The sequence below is a fragment of the Ursus arctos genome, unplaced genomic scaffold (genome assembly GCF_023065955.2).
Source record: "Ursus arctos isolate Adak ecotype North America unplaced genomic scaffold, UrsArc2.0 scaffold_9, whole genome shotgun sequence".
Taxonomy (NCBI): domain Eukaryota; kingdom Metazoa; phylum Chordata; class Mammalia; order Carnivora; family Ursidae; genus Ursus; species Ursus arctos.
In genome coordinates this window covers 1926102-1942858 of record NW_026623111.1, presented here as the reverse complement: position 1 = coordinate 1942858, position 16757 = coordinate 1926102, and the positions used below count along the sequence as shown (strand labels likewise).

Here is a 16757-nt window from a genome sequence, read left to right as displayed (position 1 = left end):
ACCAATGTTATTTGCATGTAAGAAATACATGAAACCTCCAAGGGCTAAACAAAAAAAGGCCCAAAACCCTGAGAATGAAACTAGTTAACTCCAAATGGGAACCACTCACAAAAGGTAACATCAGCAGAGGTCAAATACCAAAACTGAGCATTGCTGGAGGCAAAAAAGGAGCCAAAGAGCTGGAACTCTGAAGACAGTGGATATGGTCTCTGGTGGGCAGTGACCCTAGCTCACAGTAGAAGTAAATACAATCCTCTCAGGAAAAACATCCTCAACGTTGATCCCCAGGTTTTTTCCCCAGGTTAAAATCAACCAAATAGGAGGTCTTAGTAAAAATTCCACAAACCCAAAAACAATCTGCATGAGTGACAGTCTTCAGAAATAATGAACCATACACTTAGGCCTTCAAAGACTTTGGATACTAGAATTATAATACAGAACACAGAATAACTATGTATGAAATGTTTAAAAAATAAATTAATCACAAATATGACAAGCCTCAGAGATTATCACAAATGAGCAGAGTTGAAAAAGAAACCAAATAGAACTTTCAGAAATAAAATGTTGAAAAAATTATTTACAGGGCACGTGGCTGCCTCAGTTGGTGGAGCATGTGACTCCTGATCTCAGGGTTATGAGTTCAAGGCCCACCTCTGGTGTAGAGATTACTTAAAAAATAAAATCTGGGGGCACCTGGGTGGCTCAGTCAGTTAAGTGTATGCCTGCGGCTGGGGTCATGATCCCAGAGATTGGAGCCTTGGGCTCCCTGCTCAGCAGCAAGTCTGCCTCTCCCTCTGCCCCTCCCCCGTTTGTGCTCTCTCTCTCGCACATGCGTGTGCTCTCTCTCAAATAAATTTTTTTAAAAGATTTTATTTATTTATTTGACAGAGAGAGACAGCCAGTGAGAGAGGGAACACAAGCAGGGGGAGTGGGAGAGGAAGAAGCAGGCTCCTAGCAGAGGAGCCTGATGTGGGGCTCGATCCCAGAACGCTGGGATCACGCCCTGAGCCGAAGGCAGATGCTTAACGACTGTGCCACCCAGGCGCTCCAAAAATAAATTTTTAAAAATAAATACAATCTTAAAAAAACTTACAAAAATACATTACAAATCAACTAATGAATTAATAGCAGCTTTGACACAGATGAAGAGGAATTAGTAAATTAAAAGACAGGTCTGAAGAAATTCCCCAGAGACCAGCACAGGGAGACAAGGAGATATAAACCATGCCGGAAGAGACAGAATAAGAAGTCCACTACACATTTACTGGAGTTACAGGCCAAGATAATAAAGAACAGTGAAGAGTCTGCCGAGGCCGCTGCCCTGGAGCCTCCCTGCACCGCCGAGCCATGGTCAACCCTACTGTATTCCTCAACATCGCTGCAGCTGGCAAGCCCTTCTGCTGCATCTCCTTGGAGCTATTTGCAAACTAAGTTCCAAAGACGGTGAGAACTTTCGGGCTCTGAGCACTGGGGAGAAAGGATCTGGTTATAAAGGTTCCTGCTTTCACAGATTATTCCAGGATTTATGTGCCAGGGTGGTGACTTCACATGCCATAATGGCACTGGCAGCCAGTTCAACTATGGGGAGAAATTTGATGATGAGAATTTCATCCCAAAACACATAGGTCCTAACATCTTGTCCATGGTAAAGGCTAGACCCAACACAAATGGTTCTCAGTTTTTTGTCTGCACTGCCAAGACCAAGTGGTGGGATGGCAAGCGTGCAGTCTTTGGCAAGGTGAGAGAGGGAAGGAATGCTGGGGAAGCCATGGAACACTCTAGGTCCAGGAATGGCAAGACCAGCAAGAAGACCACCATTGCTGACTGTGGACAAACCTAATAAATTTGACTTGTGTTTTATCTTAACTACCAGACCATTCCTCCTGTAGCTTAGGAGAGCACCCCATCACCCCCCTCTGCTTAAAATACCCTACAATCTTTGTGCTCTCACTGCAGTTCCATGAGTTCCATATTTTTCTTACTCCCCTCCAAGTCTAGCTGGATCATAAAGTTTATGATTATGAAATAGAAACTAAACAACAACAAAAAGAATAGCAAAGAATCAATATAATATCCAAAGAGAGAATGGCTAACAACTATATGTAACTGAAAGACATGAATCCACAAATAACAAGCAAATAAATAAAGAGAAATACACATCTTGTATACACAGTAATGAATCTACAGAACAGCAAAGGCAAGGGGAAAAAAAGATCATCTACAAAGGAATAACAACTAGACACTGGCAAACTTGTAACAGAAACAACAAAAGAGGAATAGAGTATCTTCAAAATGCTAAAAGGAAATAACTGTCAATCTGGATTTCTACACCAAGCAAAACTATCTTTTGAGAATGCATGCAAAATCAAGCCACTTCAGATGAACAAAAACAAAGGTACCACCTATATACCTGCAGAAAAGGAACTTCTAAAGAAGAAAAAAATGATCCCAGGAAGAAAAATCAGAAATGCCATTAAGGACTGTGAGTAAAGAAACTGCTAAACAGGAACAAAATCTAAAAATATATTTTATATAGTGATGATGATATCCAATTTATGAGTTTAAAAAAAGGCTGATCTAGAATACTGAATAACAGGAGCACATAACCTGATAGTTGAGTTTAACTGGAATTAAAGTGCTTCAATATTTTTGTTTTGTCTGGTAGAAGAAGATAGCATTAATTTCAGACTTTGTCCCATACATGCAGGGTAAAATTTCGAGGGCAACCACTAAAAGAGAACAAAACAGAGTATGTAATTTCCAAACCAAACGAGGGGAGAACATAAAGGAAAAAAGAAAAAAACAAAACTTAGTTGTTTAAAAAGGCAAGCATGGGGGCAGCACCTGGGTGGCTCAGTTGGTTGGGCATCTGACTCTTCATTTCAGCTCAAGTCGTGATCTCAGGGTCATGGGAACGACTCAGCAGGGAGTCTGCTTTTCCCTCTCCCTCTGTTCCTCCCCCTGCTCGCCAGCTCTCTCTCAAATAAATAAAATCTTTAAAAAAACAAAAAGGCAAGGGCATCTGGGCGGCTCAGTCAGTTAAGCATCTGCCTCCGGCTCAGGTCATGATCTCAGGGTCCTGGGATCAAGCCCCACATCAGGCTCCCTGCTCGGCTGGGAGCCTGCTTCTCCCTCTCCCTCTGCCTACCGCTCCCCCTGTTTGTGCTCTCTTTCTCTCTGTCAAATAAATAAATAAAATCTGGGGCACCTGGGTGGCTCAGATGGTTGAGGGTCTGCCTTTGGCTCAGGTCATGATCTCTAGGTCCTGGGATCGAGCCCCGTGTCGGGCTTCCAGCTCAGTGGGGAGTCTATTTCTCATTCTCCCTCTGCTTCTCCCCCTGCTTGTGCTGTCTCTCTCTCTCTCTCTCAAATGAATAAATAATATCTTTTAAAAAATAAAAAATAAATATTTAAAATAATTAATTAATTGAAAAGGCAAGCATGAAGGAGAAAAAGACAAATAGGAAACAAAACGGAGGGGCACCTGGGTGGCTCATTCGGTTAAGCATCTGCCCATAGCTTAGGTCATGATCTCAAGGTCCTAGGATCAAGCCCCGTGTTGCAGGCTCCTGGCTCTGCACAAAGTCTGCTTGTCTTCCTCTCCCTCTGTCCCTCCCTACCACTCGTTTTCTCTTTCTCTCTTAAATAAATAAAATCACAAAAAAAAAAAAAGAAAGAAAAAAGAAAACAAAATGTAAAATGATAGAAAAGGTACAAATTTATCAGAATCACGATAAATATAATGCCAGTTAAAAGACAGAAGTTACACGCAGTATGGTACGCTGAGTAATCGTCGCCAGAGATATTAGTTCTAACCCCAGGAGCCTGTAAATGTTATTTTACATGGCAAAGACTTTGCAGATGTGATTAAAGATTTGGGGTGATAAGATTACCCCAGGCTACCTGGATTACCTAAATGGAATTGCCAATAAAAAGGCAGCTGAAGGGAACTCTGACTACACATTCCTAAGACATGAGAGCTGTATGACCAGGGACACAGAGACTGCGGTGAGGCCGCCACAGCCAAACACTGCTGGCAGCCTAAGAAGGTAGAAGAGGCAAGGGGCAAATTCTCCTCTAAGAATCTCCAGAGCCGGGGCGCCTGGGTAGCGCAGTCGTTAAAGCGTCTGCCTTTGGCTCAGGGCGTGATCCTGGCGTACCGGGATCGAGTCCCACATCAGGCTCCTCTGCTGTGAGCCTGCTTCTTCCTCTCCCACTCCCCCTGCTGTGTTCCCTCTCTCGCTGGCTGTCTCTCTCTGTCAAATAAATAAATAAAATCTTTAAAAAAAAAAAAAAAAAGAATCTCCAGAGCCATCACCTTGATGTCAGCTCAGTGATACAGATTTTGTGCTTCCAGCCTTCAGAACTATAAGAGAACACTTTCTGTCGTTTTAAGGCACCAAGTTTAAGGTAACTGATTACAGCATCCCCCCCAAAAAACGAACATATCAATAAAACATAAGAAGAGAATATAAGTCTTCAAGTAAATGGATGAAAATAGGTATACCAGGCAAATACCAACCAAAAGAAAGTTGGAGTTTCTATGTTAATATGAAACAAACAAAAAAAAAACCCATGGAAAATAAAAGCATTTATTTGGGATGGAAAAGCCACTACATAGTGATAATAAGTTCACTCCAACAGGAAGATTTAAAAAAAAAATGTGTGTGTGCGTATATATATACAAATATATATATACGTATATACGTATATATATACATATATACGTATATATATATTTAACATTTTTAAGGCATACTTTTTTTTGAGAGAGAGAGAGGGGGAAGAAATCCCAAGCAGATTCCATGCGCAGCGTAGAACCCAACATGAGGCTTCATCCCGTGACCCCAAGATCATGACTCGAGCTGAAACCAAGAGTCAGACACCTAACCCACTGAGTCGATCAGGCGCCCATAAAAGCATACTTTTAAACAGCTTAAGGCCAAAGAAGAAATTATAATGAAATTTTAAACACACTTACATACTGAAAAGATAATGCGCTGAAAACCACTGGCTTCCCTAAAGAGCTACTTTTAGAGAAACACATAGATGCAAACACTTTATGTTAAGAAAAGTGACCAACTTCTAAGAAGTTAGAAAAAGAATAAATCTCACACCATTTAGCAATCCATAACCCTCAGTAGGCTTTATATATATATTTTTTCTAATCCTTAAAACAACTCTGAGAGCCAGATTATAGGTACAGCTAAAAATGTGCTAATTACCTGAGTTTAAAAGCACAAATGGTATGTCCTTTCAGGGGGAAAAAAAAATGTATATACATCACATCTCACATTGTAATTCGTGTATCTACTCTAGCAAATGACATGCAGCCTTGATTTTTACTGAGAATAAAGATGATGTCATAGCTTTTTTCACAGCACAGTGAAATCCGGGGTCAACAGCCTCAAAAGCCAAAATAATGTACAAATAATTCGTTTTATGAAAAAGGTACTGGCAGCCTCCCATAGCTGCAGTCATGAAAACCTCCACTATTTTCATGAGGATTCTACTTCATCCTAGCACAATATGAAGCAACAAAAATGAAAATTCTCTACCAGAAAAAGTTAAAATATACTTTAAAACAGAAATGCTATTTTGATTTTTCTAAGATATGAATGTAAAGTAACTGTGGGTGGGGCGCCTGGGTGGCGCAGTGGGTTAAGAGGTTTCAGCTCAGGTCAATCTCACAAGGAGCCCCAGGTCTGTGCTGGGTGGGGAGTCTACTTGGGACTCTCTCTCCCTCTCCCTCTGTCCCTCCCTCTCTTGCTCTCTCTCTAATAAATAAATCTTTAAAAAAAAAGAAAGAAAGGGGGCGCCTGGGTGGCACAGCGGTTAAGCGTCTGCCTTCGGCTCAGGGCGTGATCCCAGCGTTATGGGATCGAGCCCCACATCAGGCTCCTCCGCTGTGGGCCTGCTTCTTCCTCTCCCACTCCCCCTGCTGTGTTCCCTCTCTCGCTGGCTGTCTCTATCTCTGTTAAATAAATAAAATATTTAAAAAAAAAATTAAGAAAGAAAGGAACTGTACATGATGACGTGAAACATTTCAACGACTTGAACAGCCCTAACAGGCATCCACCTCGGGTCCCTCCCAAAGACCCTAGCAGAAGAACCTGGACAGCCAGCCTCATGGGCTTATGCTGCTCTCCTACAGACTTGAAGAGCCCTGAGCCCTTGAAGCGGGACTTCCGTTCTTGCTATCTTTGATTCCTGAATGCTCAGTACAAATCCTGCTACACTGAAGGCTTTTTTAAAAAGTTCAATGAATTCATAAGTCTCCTAAACGCTAGTATCACTTAGAAACTAGAGACAAAGAAAATTCAGTCTCATCACTTGAGTAAAAGCTGGAAAAGAAATGCTTCCTTCCCCTGAAGAAAAACCCTGCTTTCCTAAACAATGCATCCATCAGACACCCTAGGCAGCAAACAGAGCACGCTAAATGTTCCAGATACTCCAGGTCAGTGACATCGCTGGTGTTGCTGGTGTTTATGCTGTCGGAGTGCACTGTGCTTCAGTCCCTGGAGGCGATGCTCAGAACAAACTGAGAGAGTGTTATCTGGATGGTGGGGCCATCTAGTTCCCCTAAAGATGGGTGGATGCATGTCACATCCCTTCCTCCTAGACAATCCTAAAGGGAGCTCATTCCATGAGACTCAAGCCCCATTTCTAACCCCCCCCCCCTTGCCTGCCTGAAGCTCTCTGCAACAATTTGATTAATGGTATCATCTGGGAATAAGGTTGGCCTGTTAACTAAAATACTCCTAAATCTTGGAAAGCATGGTTAACTACAAAGCTCTTGCTAAGCTGCAAACATGTACAGCTGCACATGACACAAGTACCTCCACACAGAGCTTTGACTGATTAAAAAAAGAAAACAGTGGGAGTAGCTAGTACACGGGGCTCTCTGTTGCCCTTGTGTGCCTTTCCCTATTAGCCCACTTCTCACCAGTGTAACACTGGAAAAAGAGGAAAGAAAGGGAAAATGCACACTCACAGCACACCTGTGTGCCGTGAGTCAAATGTTGCCTCGCTGTGGCCCCACGAGGCTTTGGGTTAGACAAGATTGTTACTGTTACTACTCTGACTTCTACAGATGAGAAAAGGAGTTCAGAGAATTTCACCAACTTGATCCAGGGCCACACACTCTGAGTGGCAAAACTGGACTTGCTCCTGACACCATATCCCTAATACCCAGCACTAATTCGATAGCTGACAACGGACTTGCTTGACTAAAACCCCTAATGCAGCGTTGGCATGTTTACAGATTTACTGAGATATGTTCACATACCATAAAAATTGACCCAATTAAAGTGTACAGTTCAGTGTTTTTTTTTTTTTTTCATTTATTCACGGACATGTACAACCACCATCAAGATCTAATTTTGTAACATTTTCAACACCCAAGAAGAAACCCCAGGCACACTAGCAGGCACTCCCCATTCTGACTCCTCCTCCTCCTTTCTCTGACTTGCTTCTTAGCATAAGATTTTCCAAATCCATGCATGTCCAGCATATAACAGCACTGCATTCTTTATTGTTGCCAAATAATGCTCCACTGCATGGATACACCACATGTTGTTTATCATTCATCAGTTTATGGACATTTGAGCTCTTTCTACTTTTCCACTAAGAATAATGCTGCCGTGAACATTCACGTACCAGCTTCTGTGTGGACAGATGTTTTTATCTGGCATTTGCACTTTTTTTTTTTTTTAAGATTTTATTTGGGGGCACCTGGGTGGCTCAGTCAGCTAAGCATCTACCTCCGTCTCAGGTCATGATCCCGGAGTCCTGGGATCAAGTCCTGGGATGGAGCCCTTCATCCGGCTCTCTGCTCAGCAAAGAGTCGGTTTCTTCCTTTCCCTCTGCCCCTCTGTCCCTCTCCCTGCTCATGCTCTCTCTCTCTCTCTTTCTCTCAATGCATTTGCATTTTCAAAGTGTTTTCACAACATTCTCTGCTTTGCATCTTAAAACTGCTTCACTTTGTAATGGAGAAAACGGAGTCTCAGAGCAGCAAAGTGCCTTTATCACCTACTGCTCTATCACCTCAGTTAACCAGCAGTAAACCCACACCTTCCAGGTGAAGACTTGCTCCTTCCTTAACACCACACTTCTCCATCTCCTCTGCAAGGAATTTCAAGCAAGAACAAGCAGAAGAGAAAATCCGTATTTTTAGGTACAGACCTCCTTAAGTCATTCTCAGTTAATCCACGGGGCAAACCAACATTCAGTCTTTCAGAGTAGGAGAAGGGAAGAGCAAAGTGCTCAGGACGGAATATTCCAAAGGTCCCTCTCAAGTGATGGCCTTCTTCTCCCCATGCAAACAGCAAAAACTGCCACTCCAGGGTACTGTGAAGGCACATGTGGAATAAATGTCCCTGTGAGCATCCGGGGCCTAACACAAGCCTGCATGTGCCTGCAAGCTCCATCCCCTGACATCAACCTCCAGGGGCTCCATGCAGAGTTAATTTGTTCTGACACAGGTGACAGTATCTGGGGGGCACACATTGGTAGGCCAATTGTATAATGTCTCTTTCCCAACTTCCTGAAACAGTTCCTAGACTTATAATATTTCTGGTAATAGAAAAAATGTTCATATTATATTAGTAACATATAATAACAGCCATTTACTGACAGCTTACCAGGTACCTTACAATTACTGTATAAGATAGGCACCTCTTACTTCCACGGTACATGTAAACACTTCCTTATTTGGGGGAATCAGACAGCTGATGCGAGTATAAATTGGTATAACTTCTCAGAAGGGTAATCTGGAAACAGCTATGGAAACTAAAGTGCAAATATCCTTGCACCAGGCAATTCATTCCTCAGAACAGACCTACAAATATACACCCTAGTGCCCAAAGACGGAGATGCAAGAATATTCACTGAAACGATTTACAACAGGAAAATTCTGGAAACAAATACCAATCGATACAAGAGTGATTAAACAAATAACAGTATATCTGTAAGATGGGACACCTGAGACTGCTGAGGAAAACAAAATAGATTTCTGTGTGGTGATACTGAGCATTCTCCAAGATGTATTAAAGGGAAGCAAGATAAATACCATTATGTGTAACCATTTTTTTATATAGTTACTAAATTTTCTGCAACTTGTTTCTTGTGTTTTTTTTTTTAAGTCAGCTCTATGCCCAACATGGGGCTTGAACTCACCACCCCAGGATCAAGAGTCTCATGCTCTACTGACTGAGCCAGCCAGGCGCCCCTCTGTCTAACTATTTCTTAAAAGAGATCTATATATGTGCAAACCAGCGTTCTGACTGTGCACTCTCAGGCAAGTTATGCAACAGCTTCCTCATCTGCAGATTGGGATGGTACTTCCCACACAAAGCACAATAAAAATTACCTGTGGCCACTGCTATAATTTAAAGATTATACAATCATGATACTATTATAATAATAACATTAATAATTTTACTATTGCTATTAGATAGGCTCCAAAAAAAAAAAAAAATCAGTTTCATACCTGCACTGCCCAGTGTCAGGCATTCGGCAGACATAGGGCAACGAGGCATCCACCACATGCTCGGTCTCCTCATCTAGCTCATGGCCCACAAGGGCTTCTTTTCCAGATACCTAGCCCACGTGGCCTGGCCCCTTCAGTATCTACCACCAACCGGCAACAAGAAACCACGAGCAGTGAGATGGATCTCCACTTCTACTGCTCAAACACCTGCTCCCAGATGCACACAGATTTCATCTCTGATCAAATGTCTCCTCCTCAGTCAACCCAGTTCTCCATCTAAAATAGATCCTGCTGCCATCATTCTCTATTTCCTCATGCCTCCCGGCCTCGCAGCAGTTACTACCACTTAACATAGCATTTATTCCTTATCTCTCATTCTAGAATAGGAGATCCCGAGAGGGGCAATATGTCTCTGTCCATTGGGCCTAGAACAATACCCAGCATAAAACAGGTGCTCAATAACTATATATGAAAAGGTGGGACTGATATGCAAATTAATAAAGTTACAGAACAAAAAATAGACTTGCAAAACAACATTTTAAAAGATTACTGTTATTTTTACCCCAGCAGAGGGTTCTCAAGGCACTGTTAAAAGGTAAGTGTCCTACAGACTCGAGTCTTAACTGTATTTAAAATGTCATTTTTTTCCTATGTAGCATAAACACATTAAAAAAACACCTTGTGAAAATACACTGAACACTTTTAAACTAACAGCTATGAGAAACAATGTCTATTAGTCATAACAATTGTTTAAAAAGGTACTTCTGGAATAAATAAAGCTCAAAGGGCAAAATGAATTCAACTTGCTCCCCTTCATTCCCTCCAACTCAAGTTTCCTGCATGTAGGTCAGAATAAGCATTAACTATTAAACAGCTCTGTTAAAATTTAACGTTATGCTATGTTAAGATTCCTAACTATTTTAAGGAAACATGTGATAGCCAGTAAGCACTGACCAAACTAAGGGGATATTAGCATATTTACTCTGTTACTAATGAAAATCTTAGATTGGGTTTTGAAAACCTTTAAAGGATAGGGAATTCAAAAAAGGACATCCCTCTTCCACTTGCCAAAATAACTTCCCAAAGTATGGAGGAAAATAAAAACAAAACCATATACAGGATTCACAATGTGTCCTAACAGTTGCTAATCTAACAGAACAAACATCAAGAGCATTTAGAGGAGTAAATAACTATTCAAAACACAACAATGTAAAATAAAATTTGCAATGTCTGGTATCCAATAAAAAATTACCCAACCAGCAAAGGGCAGGAAAATATAACCCAGATTGAGGAGATAAATCAATCAAAACCCAGACTTGAAAGAGAAGTTAAAATTAGCAGACAAGGTCATTACAACAGTTGGTACAACTATATTCCATATTTTCAAAATCTTAAGTAGAGAAATGGAAGATATAAAAATGATACAAATAGACCTTGTAAAGATGAAAGCCAGGATGTCTAAGATGAAAACTTACTGAACAAGATGGCAGATTAAACACTACAGAAGAAAAATAAGCGAATGTGAAGATACAGTATGAAAACTATCCAAAACGAAACCTATGGAGAAAAGACAAAGGGGCATCAGTGAGCTGTGGGGCAACTTTTCATGGTCTACAACATGCATGGTATTGCAGCCCTCGAAGCGCAGGACACGGAGAAGGAACAGGAAAAATGTGAAAAATAATGCCCAAGATTTTCCCAAATTTGATGAACACTATAAACCCACAGATCCAAGAAAAAAGCTCAATGAATCCCACAAACACAAGAAACATGCACACAAAGACACATCAAAATAAAACTGATCAAAACCAGTGACAGGGAAAAGTCTTTAAAAGCAGCCAGAGAAAAAGGACATGTTACGTAAAGGAACAAAAATTAGGATGATAGCATATTCTTGCAGGAAATGATACAGCAAAAAGACAGTGAAGCAACACCTTTTGAAAAAGTAAAAATTAAGAGTTAGCCCAAAGGTTTTGAACTCTAAGCGTCCTGGCTCACATCTACACTTCTGTGTAGCAAACTCCTGTGGCAATAGCACCTCCGAATTGCAAACATTCCATTTTCTTCAACACCATCATTTCATCTGGTTAGATTAGATGGAGTAGACGAGCATCTGCTTTCTTAGTACAATGCTGTATACCCCAAAGCCATGAGGTAAGTATCTGTTGGGAGGGCACCTAAGGGAATCCACTGTAACCTCTGGGCCAGACCACAAAGTGCTACCCAGTTCACCTACATTATATCTAATCCCCATAAATATGCCACATGAAGCAGGAAGTATCTCCTGTTTTACAATTCAGGAAACAAGGTTAATCTGGCAAAGAAAATTACACAGGTAGGCGTAACCAGGTCTTTCTCACTCCATATAGCTCTTTCTATTAACACACAACTGAACTATATTAAGGGGAAGGAAAAACATAAAATACCAAAGTTCATTCAGGATAGAACTAGAATGACGAGGGGCACCTGGGTGACTCAGTCGGCTAAGCATCCGCCTTTGGGTCAGGTTGTGGTCCCGGGGTCCTGGGATCAAGTCCCGCACCGGGCTCCCTGCTCAGTGGGGAGCCTGCTTCTCCCTCTGCCTGCTGCCCCCCCTGCTTGTGCACGCTCTCTCTCTATCAAATAAATAAAATCTTAAAAAAAAAAAAAAGAACTAGAATGATGAAATGGAGAATTCTACTCAGAGTAAAGCAGATTTCTTAATGAAAACAAAGAACTGTCTTTTTTCCACTTATTATAATGGACAAGGCCCCCAACAATTGCCTTACAACCAATAAGACACAGTGTTTCAGAACACTCTCTCTTCTACATGCTCCTTAATGGAGACCAAAGTACGATGCAACAGAACAAAGGCCACTGGGCAGACAAAACAATTCAGTTCCAGAGACATAAGTCTATTTCAATCTAATGATAAAATTTACTCTTTGGGCAAAAATCAGCAAATGATGACCCCTCCCAAGCCAAATGCTTTTATAAGGGCCACAAGCTAAGAGTGACATTTAAAGTTTGAAAAAAAAATAGTAATACTAAACATAAATAATAATGGATGATAGCCCTAGAAATCAATTCAAATTTCAGTGTCCACATGAAAAAATGTTCAAAATCATTAGCCATCAAGGAAATTCAAATCAAAACCACACTGAGATACCAGCTTACGCCAGTTAGAATGGCAAAAATAGATAAGGCAAGAAACAACAATTGTTGGAGAGGATGTGGAGAAAGGGGATCCCTCCTACATTGTTGGTGGGAATGCAAGTTGGTACAGCCACTCTGGAAAACAGTGTGGAGGTCCCTTAAAAAGTTAAAAATTGAGCTACCCTATGATCCAGCCATTGCACTACTGGGTATTTACCCCAAAGATACAGACGTAGTGAAGAGAAGGGCCATATGCACCCCAATGTTCATAGCAGCAATGTCCACAATAGCTAAATTGTGGAAGGAGCCGAGATGCCCTTCAACAGATGACTGGATTAAGAAGTTGTGGTCCATATATACAATGGAATATTACTCAGCTATCAGAAAGAACGAGTTCTCAACATTTGCTACAACATGGATGGCACTGGAGGAGATAATGCTAAGTGAAATAAGTCAAGCAGAGAAAGACAACTATCATATGATTTCTCTCATCTATGGAACATAAGAACTAGGATGATCAGTAGGGGAAGAAAGGGATAAAGAAAGGGGGGGTAATCAGAAGGGGGAATGAAACATGAGAGACTATGGACTATGAGAAACAAACTGAGGACTTCAGAGGGGAGGGGGGTGGGGGAATGGGATAGACTGGTGATGGGTAGTAAGGAGGGCACGTATTGCATGGTGCACTGGGTGTTATACACAACTAATGAATCATCGAGCCTTACATCGGAAACCGGGGATGTACTGTATGGTGACTAACATAATATAATAAAAAATCATTAAAAAAAAAAAAAAAAGAAAAAGAAAAAAAAAACAAATTTCAGTGTCCATAAAGAAGGCTTTATTGGTTCATTTGCATATCACCTGCGCTTCCTACAGCAGCAACAGAGCTCTGGAGTTGCAAGAGACCCTACACTCTCAAAGCTTGAAATACCTGAAATACCTATTATCTGGCCCTTTACAGAAAGTTTGCCAACCACTGCTTTAAGGGAACAGATGGGGCACACCATCTTTAACAATTTGCCATGAACATTATTCCTCACAACTAAGCTTCTAAAAAGTTCAGGCGCCTGGGTGGCTCAATCGGTTAAGGTCACCCTTGGGCTTGGGTCATGATCCTGGAGTCCTAGGATAGAGTCCCCGCAGCAGGCTCCCTGCTCAGCAGGGACTCTGCTTCTCCCTCTGCCCCCTAACCCCTGCTCATGTTCTCTTGATCACTCTCTCTCAAATAAATAAATAAATAATATCTTTATTAATAAATAAATAAATAATATTTATATTAATAAATAAATAAAATCTTTAAAAAGTAACTGAAGATCAATCATGCAACAACTATTTCTTAAGGACCTGCTCTGTGCCAGGCATTGTGCTAGACTCAGGGACTACAGCAGGAATGAGGCACAGCTCTGGCCCTCATGGGGAAGACCGGGACCAACGGTTCCATCAAGTGCCTAAAGTGTCTGGGCTGAGAAAGTATAGAGAAGGAAGGCAACACAGCCTGGTGGTTAAGAGCATCATCTATGGAGTCAGACACCCTAGGTCTGAATCCCAGCTCCACCACCTAACTGTATGACCCTGGCAATCACTGAAACTCCCTTAGTTTTTTCATCTGAAAAAGAAGATAATCTGAAAAAGGTGGCTCAATTAAGCATCCAACTCTTGATTTTGGCTCAGGTCGTGATCTTGGGATCATGAGATTGAGCCCCAGGCCAACTCCATGCTCAGCAGGCCTGCTTGGGATTCTCTCTCTCACCCTCCCCCACTAGGACAGGCACATACGCTCTCTCTCAAAAAAAATAATCTTAAAAAAAAAAAAAAAAGACTCATATGTACTTATTAATAGGATTGTTGTAAGGATTAAGTGAGATAATACATAAAAGCACAATGCCTGGCATATGGCAAATATTTAAAGAGATGAAAATTCAAGTTTATGAACTAGATTTTAGAAATTCTATGTTGCCAATGAGAAACAATATTCCTAGTTTTTCAACAATCATTTAACTAGAAAAAAGGATAACTCTCAGAGGAAAGTCCAGAGGCACTTAACATGATGTACCCCCAATGTGGAAGTAACCCCACCTCCACAGAATGGTGGTGCTGGGTCCACTGCAACGCTGACTAAACTGGGGACCACTGTTCTAAAAGCAAGGCCAGGGGCACCCGGGTGACTCAGATGGTTGGGCGTCTGTCTTCGGCTCAGGTCGTTATCTCTGGGTCCTGGGATCAAGCCGCACGTCCAGCCCCACTGGACTCCCAGCTCAGTGGGGAGTCTGCTTCTCCCTCTCCCTCTGCCTCTCCTCCTGCTCATGTTCTCTCTCTGTATCTCAAATGAATGAGTAAAATCTTAAAAAAAATAATAATAATAATAGAAAGGCCATAGAATAGGGGTTCTTAATTAGGGGATACATTTGAATCACCTGGTCTGAGGCTGGAATTCAGTAGGTCTAGATGGGATTCCTGCATGTGTGTTTAAACCATTGCCATAAAACAAGGTAACAAAAAATTTAGTCTTTAAAAAAAAAAAAACTTCTGGAGCACCTGAGTGGCTCAGTCCGACTCTTGGTTTTGGCCCAGGTCATGATCTCAGGGTTCTGGGATCGAGCCCCACATCGGACTCTGCACTCAGTGTGGAGTCTGCTTGAGATTCTCTCTCGCTCGCTCTCTGCTCCTCCCCCTCATGCTGTGTGTGTGTGTGTGTCTCTCTCTCTCTCAAATAAAATCTTAAAAAAAAAACTTTCATTTCTCCTTCACAGAATATTTTCCCCCTTTACCCACTGTACCCACCTTTTTTAAAAAAGATTTATTTATTTGAGAGTGAGAGACAGCCTGAGACAGAGAGCACAAGAGGTGGGGGGGGAGGCAAGGGGGGAAGCAGACTCCGGCTGAACAGGGAGCCTGATGCGAGCCTAGATCCCAGGACCCCCACACAGGGCTCAATCCCAGGACCCCAGGATCATGACTTGAGCCGAAGGCAGACATTTAACCAACTGAGCCACCCAGGTGCCCCTGCACCCACCTTTCGAGGGTAAGTTTAAATTCGACCTTCTTTATGTACCCTTCCCTGAAGCTTTATGCCCTTATGTTTTTAGCTACCATTTTCCCAAGAGTGTGACTTAATTTCCCAAAGATTTAAAGAGACCGAATCTTAAATCACTCATTTCAAAATATTTACTGGGCATCTACCGTGTGCCAGGTTACCATGCTCAGGACACAGTGGGAAGCAAAACCAAGGGGCTGTAAGAGATAAAACTGGAGATATATACATGGGAAGACGCCAAACCTTGAAAGCCTGGTCCAGGAGATCAGGATTTATGCACCAGGGAGAATTGCTGAAAAGCTCTAAGCAGGGAAGTGTCATGGTCTAACCTATGACTCAGAACTTATTCTAGCAAAAACACAAAGGGGCCAGCTGAAACACTGGATAAATATGCTCTCTGCGTTTGTGAAGTATCATTACTGTGGGGGGAAAAACAACACAAGGGTAAATAGATTTAAAAAAATCATTAAAATTGAAGGACACCAGACGTGTCTGAGTTAGTAAATAATAGGGGAAACCTATTTGAAAGAGGGCAGATAGAGTCTCTTTAAAGGACATTTAAGCGGGGCCTAAAAGAGGAGCTGGCCATGCAGAGTGGTATAAGTGTTCATTTTGCGCAAAGGGATCAATGTATGATTCCCGAAATCGCAAGAGCTAGATTCCAGGAAAACCACAGCATAAATGAACAAATAGAAGAAGGTAGAAAGTGAGCTTGGAGATCACGGTAAGAAATTTGGATTCTCTTGTTAAATATAATGGGAAGTCACTGGGTTTCTGTTTGTAAGATTACTTATTTTATTCTGAGTACATAACCAACTACGTGAACTAAAACATATATCCAAAGATATATGAGCTTAAACTGAAAAGTAATTCTCCCTCCCACCCCCGACCCCTAGCCACACAGTTCCCTCTCCCTAGAGGCGACCACTTTTACCAGTCTTTGAAAGGTTTTAAGCAAGACAGAACACAATCTAATTTATATTCTATGTAAATCGCCCGGGCTGAAAGGTAGACAATGGGTAAGAAGGACTCAGGGAAACCAGCTGGAGCCTGCTGTGCTAGTTCAAGGGAGACATGATGGCTGCTGGGTCCCAG

The 16757-nt window shown here is 41.7% G+C and overlaps 1 protein-coding gene and 1 pseudogene across 4 annotated transcripts in view; one reads left to right on the top strand and one right to left on the bottom strand.

Annotated features, from left to right (window-relative positions):
* ADD1 (adducin 1) overlaps positions 1-16757 on the bottom strand; it is a 91780-nt gene that overhangs the window by 69680 nt on the left and 5343 nt on the right. The window lies entirely within an intron of this gene.
* Positions 1348-1840, top strand: LOC113245671 (peptidyl-prolyl cis-trans isomerase A-like; annotated as a pseudogene).